Genomic DNA, 12,727 nt, shown 5'->3' on the forward strand with positions numbered 1-12,727 from the left:
TTTACTTGTAGACTTACTAACTCTATTAGATGAAGCAAATTTAATGTTGATTTATTTAAATTAAAGATTGGATAAATCACAAATTTGTGTTTTTCTTTTAACGATCGCGGACATCTGAATTTTCAAACGTTTCTGTCACCTGAAAGAAATTCGTCTAAGCCGACGATAAGATAGCTCAATGAAACATTTTGTTACTATTTCAAGAATTTAAAAATGTTTACAAAGACTTAGTCCTTCCAGCGAAACCAAAGGTAAAAGGAGAAAGTTTCTTTTAGTTTACATCAATGTTGACTGGCAGATTTCAGTGAAGCACGAAGTAAAGGGTTTATTTTATTATGTACACGTACGACATATTTTCAAAGAGGCATTAGTAATTTCTGATTCTATTTTCAACACTTTAATTATAATAAGTATACTTCCTAGATTAAAGTAACGTAATTAATTATTTTCGTTGCCCGTAGAATTTATTTTATTTTCCTTCTCTTAGTTATATAAAATTTTTATTCTCTCGCAACATGCTATTACAGTAATACTCTGTTTTGCTAACTGTTATTTATAACACCATATACTAATCGAGAAGATAAAGCTAGTTATACTAACTTGAATAAAACATATACAGATAACTTGATAAAATTTGGTACACATGTTCCTTGGTACTATAAAAAGTCCTGTCTAGTTGATAGCAGAAATCGGACCACTGCTACATCCACAAAACGCCATTAATCGAAAAACTATAAAATGCCATAATTAAGCCGCAAATGAAGATACATAGCTATAAGAACAACAGATCGTATTAGTAAGGGACACTTGTGGTTTTAAAATTGTTGAAAAGTTGGCGTGACATTGACCCTAATATTTTTAATGTTTATATGTATATCCCCCAAACCATTCAAGCTATATTACACAAATTTGCTCAGGACAAATCCTTTCGATACCTCCTATGACAGTGCGAAAAAAACCTGAAATCTGATAATAACCCCGTCCACTCTCCATATAACGGTTTTGATTATACTACTTAAAGTGCGATAAATCAATAACTAAATTAATCAGAAACGAAAAAGAAAAGTTTTATATCCGAATTGGTACAGGAGCGCTTTATTGGATTCGTTGTCAAAACTGTACGATGGGCGTGGCACCGCCCACATTTAGGGGAAACCGTTCCCATAACAGTCGGGTCTACGTAACCGGAACGGACCCGGATTTTTTCCGGCCAAGGACTGTCAACTCGAAAAAATTCTGCCGCTACAACAACAACAAAAACGGGGGAAATCATTTATCTTTGGACCTACACCAGCAATTTCAATCAAATTGGGTACATAACATGACTGTAACATTTTAATGGTACAGTGAAAAAATTGTAATCGGACTGCAACCATATCATCACATATAGCACAACTTCAAATTCTATATGATTCTATATCGGTTAATCTATGAATATATTGTTGAAACTCGGAGAGAATACTTTGCTGTTAAAAGTATCCCTGTAATTTTGAGTTAGGTGGAATCCGCTCAATAATTTCTTAGCCCCCATCCACCTAATATAAAAATCTTGGAACTTCTAGTTTACTTTATATCGCATTTATCGGTTAATATGTCGGTTATATCAATGAAACTCAGTGAGAATTTCTTTCCGACAATAGTGTATCTTTAAGCATACAATGGATGAAACAGGGAGAAAATTTGCATTTGATCCACTATAACCGATACAAGGATGTTCAAACTTCCGGTTGATTTGACACTGTCATACATACAGGTATATTAGTCAATATGTGAAGGTATCTCAATGAAACTCAGAGAGTATTTATTTTCTCGTACTGATATGATAAAATGGTGTCAATACCATACACCTAATATAAGAATTTTAATATTATGTTTGGCTTTATACCAAATATATCAATCAATATGTTAGGTATCTTAAGAAAATTCAATGAAAGTATAATACTGGATATACAACGTATAGTGTAATGCTGCTAAATATGTGAAATAGGTCCACGAAACACCTCGGCCTCCATATATTACCTACAAGTTTATTGATTTTTGAGTTAATCGAGTTGATTTTAAAATAATAGTTTTGGACACGAAGATAAATTTTGTAAGGAAACTATGTGAGTCACTTATAGTATAAATGAATAATACATCAAATATGATTGCAATCCGTTCTTACTTTCATCGAATAAAAAATGTTGAATTATTTTGCAATATAAAGTTTTGTCAACATCTGACAATATTTCAACGACTTTGAGCCACATAAATTGCGAGAATATAAAATGTTTGTTTACACCAGAACTTACCCCTCATTACTTATTTACCCTCAACAGGGTATATTAAGTTTTCACGAAGTTTGCAATATAAATGATCAGCGTGACGATTTCGTCATGTCTGTCTGTATATACGCGAACTAGTCCCTCAGTTCTGATAAGTCTATTTGAAATTTTAAACTGTATGGATAACTTCTTCTCGAAATTAGACATGGGTTATTGTTTCAAGCAACGGAGCAAGCTTCAAACAAATTGTACAGATTAGATTACTATAGTATATAGCTGTCATATAAATTGAACGATCGGAATCAAGTGATTGAAAGTAATCTTTTGTTTGTTTTTTGTAATCCCGTTTCGCAATGCTAATTTCCTATTTAATGGATGTGTCATCAGTATATGAGGCGCACTCGCTATTCCTGTGTGCTACAAGAGACACTGTGATAAACTTAAATAGAATATGCATGAAAGCTTTAAACACAAAGCTATAACAAAACATAGGATCATGTTAAAACGTACATAAATACAACAAGTAAGGAAGGACTAAGTTCGGGTGTAAACGAACATTTCATACTCTTGCAACTTGCAAGGATCAAATACCTTCAGGTGTTGGCAAAATTTTATATGAAAAAATGTAGCGCAAAGGTTCAACTTCCTTGTTCAACAAAATGTGAACTTTGGTATTATATTAAATTATTTTGAAAGTTATAGACTCACTTAGTTTTATTACTAGATTTAACTTCCTGGTTGCATTAATTTTTGACATTGTTCAGGTTTTTTAATCCGAAAAATTTATTAGTGCTTGATTTATATACTGGAAAGTGAAAAAGTAGTGTTATATGGGAAATAGGTGTGGTTACTACCCGGTTGCACCCATTTTCACAATATAACATAGAATCGCCAAAATATTCTTATGTTTCAAATTTGGTTGAAATCAGTTCAACAGATCCCGAGATCTGTGATTTCATCTAAATGTGGGCGGTGTCACTCGCATTTTTCAATTTTGACATCGGCTCCTATAAAGCCCTTTTGTTTCATTTCGGATGTAAAATTTAATGTCTCTGCCGCATTTCGTTATTGATTTATCGCAGTTTTAGTAGTTTTTTATAAAACCGTTTTGGGGAGTGGGCGAGATTATCATCCGATTTCACATATTTTCATGCTGTCTAAAGAGGTGTCGATATGATATGTTGTGTGCAAATTTTGGAGATATATATATTGCATATATTAGCAGGCGGGGCACGTCCACTTTTTAAAAAAATCCAAAGACAGGGGCCTCCTTTTATAATTGCGATTCGTTGTATTAAATTACGGGTTTTATATCCTAATTTACGTCTTTGTTATAGCACTTTATATGTTTTCGAATAAAGGCGTTTTGTGATGGTGGCAGTTGTCCGATTACTCCCATCTACGAACTCGTCCTCACTTTGCCAAAAAGCACGTGTGCCAGGTTTCATTCAAATATCTAAATTTTTACTCAAGTTTTCACTTGTACGGACGGACAGACAAACGGACGGGCAGACAGACAATCACACGGATTTTAACTCGTCCCATTATCCTGATAACTAATATATATATTACTCTATATCAAAGTGGATTATTTTTAGATGATACAAACAACCGTCAGGTGAACAAAAATATTGTACTCTGTAGCCACATGTTGCATGAGTTTAGTATATATGAGGAGAAAAATACCCTCACTTAATTTATTCTAATAAGTATATTTAATTATATTCATTTGTAAATTGAAAATTCTTGAGTAGTCACCTCAAATGCGAAAAAGTTCAGACAACAGTCGTTCTATTTTAATCCATATAATTTTCTTTTTGTAACTTTAGTATCTTTTATCAAATAATGTTGCATAAGTCCACATATTTGTACCTACATACGGTACATATCAGATCTATTTTCAATTGAGGGAGTCTGTTGGTAGCAGTCTTCCTTCTTGGTTATGCTTTCAGTGTCACATACACATACATTATTACGAATACTTACTATACGCTCTGTTATTTATGTTCCAAGAGTGTGAGGGCGGTTGGCAGATTTATGTATCTTTTCAATATGCCGCTTACGTAAATATCGAACTTCCGGAAAACATACATACATATACATAATTCATACGAACACACATCCATGTACGTACACATGTGTGGTTGAATGTCTTGCTGCTGTTGTTTTTGTTGGGGTGGGTCATAAATTTTGTAGCATCATTTCATAACTGTGAATATTGTTCGATAATTAAATATTTATGAGAGATTGGACAGGAAATTGATAAATCGGCCACAGTTCTAAAAATTTCAGATATGTTATTTGTTGAAGAGGGTCCACAAATTTATATCGCGTTTAATACAAAATTTGTTAAATGAGAAGATGAGCGAGCACTCTTCCCTTTCGCCAAATAAGTTTGGTCTTTGGGAATTCTAATATAATATTTCTAATAAGTATGTATTTTATTTAACATTTATGAACAGAGAGAAGTGTGCGTGTATTTGAATATCTTTATGTTGAGTTCAATGCTGTTTTAAAGAATGTGTGTTGCATATGAGCCATTTAATTTTAAGATTTCGATCTTAATTGAAACAAGTAAGGAAGCGCTAAGTTCGGATGTAACCGAACATTTTATACTCTCGCAAAGTCAAATGGTATACTCGTTTGAGATTTCTTTGTGGATTGACTGATATTTTCGGTAGAAGGTCAACTATAGGCACTGGAGTTCACATATTTAGTACTTAGGGGCTTGAATATTTTTGGTCCGATTAAGACAATTTTTGGTCACAAGGTGGCATACTATAAACGTATTATTCACGCAAAGTTTTACCCCGATATAATCATTATTGCTTGATATGCATAGTGGAAAGTGAAAGAATCAGATGGAATTGAAAATGGTGTCATATCGGAAATAGGCGTGGTTGTAGTCCGATTTCGCCCATTTTCGCACTATATTATAGAAATATAAGAAGAATGTTATGTACCGAATTTGGTTGAAATCGGTTAAGCAGATCCCAAGATATGGGTTTTCACCTAAAAGTGGGCTGTGCCACACCTACTGTCTAATTTTGAACGCGGTTCCTATAAAGTCATCTCATACCATCCCAGAGATACAATTTAATGTCACTGGCCTGTTTAGTCCTTGATTTATCGCGCTTTTAGTAGTTTTTAACAGTACCGTTATATGGGGAGTGGCCGGAGTTGCCACCCGATTTCAACTATTTTCACCCCTTCAATAGAAGTGCTAAAAAAATTTGCTTCCAATGAATTTTGTTATTATAGCATTAGCGGTGTAGGAGATATGCACATTAAACCTATTAGAGGCGGGACCTAAAAATTTTAACTGCAGATGTCCCTCCGTAATGTGATCCTGTGTACCAAATAACAGTTTTGTATCTTATTGCGGAGCTTAGTTATGGCAATTTATTTGTTTTTGATTATTGGCGTTTTGTGGGCGCGGCAGTGGTCCGATTACGCCCATCTGCAATACCAACTGTCTCACGGTACCAAGAAACATGTCTACCAAGTTTCATAAAGATATCTCAATTTCAAATCAGACGGACGGACGGACAGAGAGTATAAAAAAGAGAACAATGTGCGGTTGGAGACGGTGACTAAAGCCCTCGAAAAGGTTGAGCTGAAATTCAATTTACGCCCCTCATATATAGCCTACTTTGCGACAGAACGGTTACGGTAATAATATATTTAAAGAACTCGAAAAACGATTCGGTTGGGTAACACCCACGCTGACTAGATAGCTCTTGTGGTAAAAGGAAAATTTCCAACAACCATCTACGAGTTAACACAAAGGTGGTGTCCAACAGCGCGGTGTCCAACTGGGTGAATAGAAGCGGCTTAACCGTCAACCTAAACAAAACTGAAATGGTTTTAATTACCAGAAGGTATTATTATTCAGTCAGTAAAGAAGGCATCGGATGCCGTATATTGTGTAGAGGGGCCATAGGAAAAGGTGGAACTCACAGCCGTAATCAAGTCAATAATGTTTTATGGTGTAAAAGGCTACACTTGCTATTAAGCTTGCACGTGTCCAAAGAGCGGTTCTTATCAGCATCTGCGGTGCATTGCAGACTATACCAACACTAGCACTTTGTGGATAATGTACACATTGCACCCGTGGATATTTCCGGCGGGTGCCTTAGTGCGAAGATCAAGGAACAGGGACACGTTGAAGAAATTATCTCCTCGTTCAACTGCATTCTTGAAAACTTTGGCCACTGCATCGCAGAGGCTACTCCTGGTGGCTGTTTCTCTACTCACTTACCAACGAGGGATATGTGGACGTGGAGAAGTCTCTTGAGAAGAAGGCAGTGGGCGTGAGGAATCTAGCTAAGGTCAGACTTCTTATCTGTGTGTTCGGTGTTCCTCAATAGCACAGCATACAGATGAGGAGCCTTACCATGGTCGGGGGTACTATAAAGGGCTGGATCAAGGTGTCATGCGACCCGTGCCGAGGATCAACTTGTCTGGGGGCCCTTAAATATCCCAGTCTCGAACGGAGCTTACGGATACCTGGCGCCCTCCGTAATAAGATAGCCTTACTTGCGCAAAGGGGCTATGCGCAAGCGGACATACTTTCTTCCACACTCGTGGGACCATCAATAAACCGAAACATAAATAAACAAACACAAAACAAAAATAAACTCTCAGGAAGACGCAGATATAACAATAGTTAATGCGGCTTCTACAAATTAATCTCCATCATAGCAAACTAGCTTCAGCAGCCCTAATTAACCGCGTGGCAATGGAACAGCCTGAATTTGTCCTCATTCAGGAGCCATGGGTTAATGGAGGGCGTTTTTGCGGACTGAGGACGCCGAAATATAAATTACTGATGGCTAATTGAGAAGGTAAAATCAGAGCCTGCATAATGGCATAGAAAATCCTTACTGTTTTTATATTACATAATTACAGCAACAACGACACAGCAGCAGTAAGCTGGGAAACGGGCACAAGCAGTTACCGGCTGGTGCTATATGCCATAAGAGCAAGAGCTGGTGCCACCTCTGATGGTAAAAGAGGTGGGACGGGATAGCGAGGCATTCAAGTGCATGATCATACTTGGATGCGACTCAAACGCGCATCACACAGTCTGGGGCAGCTCAGATGTCAACGACAGAGGTGAGTGTCTCTTTAATTACCTACTAGGCACTAAGTTACTGGTGTGTAATAAGGGAAGCACGCCAACATTTATTACAAGAAACCGACAAGAAGTGCTGGATATCACACTTGTGTCGGAAGAACTAATTGACAGGGTAACCCAAAGGAGGGTTCTCGAAGAACATTCCTTTTCGGATCACCGATATATTGAATGTACAATAGAGAAAAGGGCCGATAGAGGCGTTGACTTTAGGAATCATAGGAAAACGAACTGGCAGGTCCACATGCAAGAGCTGGAAAAACGTATCTCTATAATTCTACCGTTTCAGCCCAATAGCAAGGAGGATCTAGATATCCTCGTTAATCGACTTACGAAATCGTGCCGGCAAGCTAGAAGTGGCTTGTCCAATAACACGATGTAGGGGTAGAATAAGGCCCCCTGGGGGTCTCCAGAACTTAAAAAGCTACAGAAAGAATGCAGAAAGCAGTTCAATTTAGCTAAGCAATTCCAAGGCGAGTCAGACTGGGATTATTATTACAACCTCCTTAGGTCATACAAAAAGGAAGTTAGGAGAGCAAAAAGGAATTCATGGAAATCTTTTTGTAATGATATCGAAAGCACGACGGAAGCGTCTCGACTTAGGAAAATAATGGCACAATCGGTGCATAGTATCGGTTATCTTCAGAAGCCAGACCGAAGTTGGACGGTATCCCTTTGGCTACTAATGGATACCCACTTCCCAGGCAGCTCTGAAAGCCATACTGCTGAATATACTCAATCAATAGACAGTGGAGCAGAAATCGACTCCTCTCTTATAAATATAGTGTCAGAAAGCAACGTACACTGGGCAATAAATAGCTTTAAGCTCAGGCAAAAGCTCGCATACAAGTCCAAAGGACTTCAGGCCAATTAGCCTCTCCTCATTCCTTCTAAAAACGCTGGAAAGACTAATAGAATTACATATAAGAAACAAACTGAAACCAGAAAGGTTGGCTGGTTCGCAGCATGCGTATTCTAAAGGAAAATCCACAAAAACAGCACTAAGCTCTGTGGTGGCGGAGATTGAAAGATCTCTGGAAGTTAAAGAATACACTCTATTTACCTTCTTAGATATAGAAGGAGCCTTCAATAATATCCAGCCTAGGGCCATACTAAGTGCGCTTAAGGATCTGGACATCTCTGAACCTCTCAGGAAATTAATTTAACAGATGCTCACGAGCAGGTCAATAATTTCAACGCTGGGAGCGTCAACGATGTGCAGATCTGTCCAAAGAGATACACCTCAAGGAGGCGTGTTATCCCCACTTCTCTGGGCCCTGACAATGAATAAGTTGCTGTTAGATCTAGAAAAGAGGGGGGGAAATGTTCAGAGGCAAATTCCCGAATACTCTCGCAAAACGATCTTGGACGATATAAATCGTTGGGCAGTATCGTGCCGATTAAACCTAAATGCTGGTAAGACAGAGCTAGTATTGTTCACCAGAAAACATAATGCTCCAGAAGTTACGGCGCCATTAATGAATGGTTGTAGACTAACAATTGGAGATAAGGCAAGCTACCTGGGACTAATCTTAGACAGAAAGCTGGTCTGTGGCCAATAATGCAACAAGGGGCATTCTAGGATACTTAGTATATTCCCGTTCCTGCCCAAAACCACGGATTTCCGCAATCCAATAGAACTGAAACTAAATTCGGTCCACAATATTGCCTTCCCCGCAAGAGAGGAGTGGAAAAGGGACGAGGTGGACAGGAATAAAGGAATTAGCATCTATATGGATGGATCCAAACTGGATAATCGAGTGGGAGGTGGTGTCTCTTGCGCAACATTAGACACCAACATCGCCTTCCGTTTACCAGACTACTGCAGTGTCTTCCAGGCGGAGATCACATCAATTAAAGAAAGCCTTGTGATATTGACAAAAAGTGTGCTCACAACAAGGAGAATATATATATATACGGATAGCCAAGCGGCTTTAAAATCACTCAAGTCTCCAATGGTTTCATCCAAGCTAGTGAAAGAATGTCTTGACCTATTAGAGGATTTGACATCCTACTTCACAATAAACCTGCAATGGGTTCCAGGACATAGTGATATTCCTGGTAACTGCGAAGCAGATGAACTAGCCAGAACTGGCACCACTATGAACCCCTGAAAAAGAGGGTATCTATATGCCTCTGGCAACTTGCAAACACTTAATCAGCGAACATGCTATAAATATAGCTGAGTCTCGGTGGAGACAATCAATAACCTGCTCAACCAGCAGACTAACGTGGCAGGAATGGAGCGTGAGTCGTACAAACCGACTACTAAAATTTAAAAGGAATGATACAAGAACTCTGATAGGAGTACTAATAGGTCACTGTCTAATTGGTAGACATGCCAGTGGACTAGGCCATACAACGACTATTGTAGAAGCTGTCAAAAAGTAGAAGAAGAGGAGACTGTAAAGCATCTTCTATGCAAATGTAAAGCTCTATACAGAAAAAGAATCGTAACTATCGGTCGTGGGTTCCTTGACGACGTATCAGAAGTTGCTAATATAAAATTATTTATACTGATGAACTTCATCAGGAGCACAGGTTGGTTCAGAGAAGAGACGATAGAGTGAGGGAACATTGTCCCGGTGGTATCACAATGGGCCTCCTATAGGCCTAGGTGCGTCGTTAGACAGCCACTCTACCTACCTACCTACATAGGACCGAACTTTGGATGGGGAGTCTTCTGTAAGAAGCTCTCTATAAAGTATAACTTTAGTCTACCGGACCATTGTAGAGGTTTTCAGGTAGATGCTATTAAAGTAGCAGTAAACTTCCTGCTCCTAAATGCAGCTTCTTTTGGTTAGTTGGTCATTTATTCCGATAGCAGAGCTGGAATACTACCGTTCAGCTCGCAAACTGTGCGCTCAAAGTTAGTCAGGAGTATCTATCTCCACTATAAATAACATTACGCTATTCATTTTGAAATCGCTGGGAGCTGCAAAGCCGGTGACCTAGTTAAAAGTGCTAAATATCTAATCGGACACAAATTGTCAAAGTTGTATGGAAGAAGGGGAGGGGGAAAGATCCGGGCAGTTTTTCCTCCATTGTCTAACTTTTTCAACACTAAGGTTGAAACATTTTGGCAGTAATACCTTCAGTGAATAAGGAGACATAGCCGAAACTGACATTAGCCGCTTCAACAAATCTGTGATGGGCTAAAAGCGCTTTCTCGATTTATGAGGGTTCTTATGATCAATTTTATAGGAATATTAAGTACCACTAGGTACCGGCGTTAAGGTTTTGGTTATTGCACAATAATCGGGCCCACCATAAAATCTCTTTGAGGCTGCATTAATGGTTTACAGACCGGAAAAGAGAACTTAATGATGAAAGAGAAAGAAAAGACGAAAGTCTTTCACCCTAGAGTCTTCACTACAGAATCAAAGATGATAACATTTTCTACGGTGAGTAATTGTTCCAATTGAAGAGGAATATTGTAAGTCTGTTTTAGAGAAATAATTATAAGATGTGGTTTATGGTTGGGTGTCTTTTCGATTTTTCGAGGAATATGATACTGATTTTCCATCACGATTCCCAGAGAAAAGGAACTCTAAATGTCCAAAAAATTATAATGAATAGAATTTCAATAAAGAATAAAAAGATAGTTTTTCATATTATTATCTGAAGCGTTCCTCATATTGTATTCCTTATTGTATTGTTCACGTTCTTCTTGAATATTCGATTGTGCTCTTTTCGAAGTAATTTTCCTTCATCAAGCTTCGACGACAACTTACATAAGAGCCATGTGTTAAGATAGCCACCTAAATGTGAGATTGTTTGGTATTGCAGATGGGCAGAATCGGACCATTGTCACGCCCACAAAGTGCCATTAGTGCTATAACTAAGCAATAAATTAAGATACAAAATTGTAATTTAGTACAGGATATTACGATAATATGGGACATCTATTGGCTGAAATCTTTTTACAAGTGGGCGTTGCCCTACCCCGTAAATAGTTGAATGTACATCTCTTTCAAATTGCTAAAGCTAACTCAACCAAAATTGCTGAAAGGAAGTCTTTTTAGCACTTTTTCATATGGATGGTTTTGCTATATTTTTCGTATATCGAGCATACCACAATTTTTTCACAATACAAGTATTTTTCGGCCAAAATTTCTGTGAGTTTATATAAAGAATTATTTTTCACTTTTTGGTTTGAAGTGCTTTAAAAGCCAGTTTTTTTTTAGTTTTTTGAACTATATTTATTCAAATGTTGCTTCATTATGAATTTTTGCGAATTGATTCATATTGCACAAACGAAAACTAGTTGTCTTCCATCGGAAATTAATGTGCATCTGTGGCACAAAATCCTGGAATATTTATATCTATATCTGGTATAATATTTGTAAATGATTTTAACTCGCTGTTTTCAAATTCTTGAAGTTTGAAATTTAAGTCGCATCTCCCATTCTGGGCCATCATAGGTACAAATATTATATTATAGCTAAAAGTTCTTTAACTTTTACCTCTAAACAACTAATAATTATTCAGTTGAGGTCTCATATTGTAGGCACTACAAGTGTCCGCTAATTATACTCTCGCAACCTGTTGCTACAGAGTATAATAGTTTTGTTCACCTAACGGTTGTTTGTATCACCTAAAACTAATCGAGTTAGATATAGGGTTATATATATATAAATGATCAGGATGAAGAGACGAGTTGAAATCTGAGTGACTGTCTGTCCGTCCGCGCAAACTGTAACTTGAGTAAAAATTGAGATATCTTTATGAAACTTGGTACACATGTTTCTTGGTACAGTAAGACGGTTGGTATTGCAAATGGGCGTAATCAGACCACTGCCACGCTAACAAAATGTCATTAATCAAAAACAAATAAATTGCCATAACTAAGCTCCGCAATAAGATACAAGACTGTTATTTGGTACACAGGATCACATTAGGGAGAGGCATCTGCAGTTAAAGTTTTTTTTTTAAAGTGGGCGTGGTCCCGCCCCTTATAAATTTAATGTGCATATCTCCTAAACCGCTTATGCTATAATAACAAAATTCACTGGAAGTAAATGTTCTTGGAACCTCTATCTACAGTGTGATACTTGAAATCGGGTGGCAACTCCGCCCATTCCCCATATAACGCTACTGTTAAAAACTACTAAAAGCGCGATAAATCAAGGACTAAACAGGCCAGTGACATTAAATTGTATCTCTGGGATGGTATGAGATGACTTTATAGGAACCGCGTTCAAAATTAGACAGTAGGTGTGGCTCCGCCCACTTTAAGGTGAAAACCCATATCTTGGGATCTGCTAAACCGATTTCAACCAAATTCGGTGCATAACGTTCTTTTTATATTTCTATGTTATAGTGC

At 37.6% G+C, this 12,727-nt stretch overlaps 1 protein-coding gene across 1 annotated transcript in view; it reads right to left on the reverse strand.

The window, feature by feature from the left end:
- CapaR (Capability receptor) overlaps nucleotides 1–12,727 on the reverse strand; it is a 165,337-nt gene that overhangs the window by 46,182 nt on the left and 106,428 nt on the right. The gene's annotated exons all lie outside the window — the stretch shown is intronic.

This window comes from Bactrocera oleae, chromosome 6 (assembly GCF_042242935.1).
Source record: "Bactrocera oleae isolate idBacOlea1 chromosome 6, idBacOlea1, whole genome shotgun sequence".
NCBI lineage: Eukaryota > Metazoa > Arthropoda > Insecta > Diptera > Tephritidae > Bactrocera > Bactrocera oleae.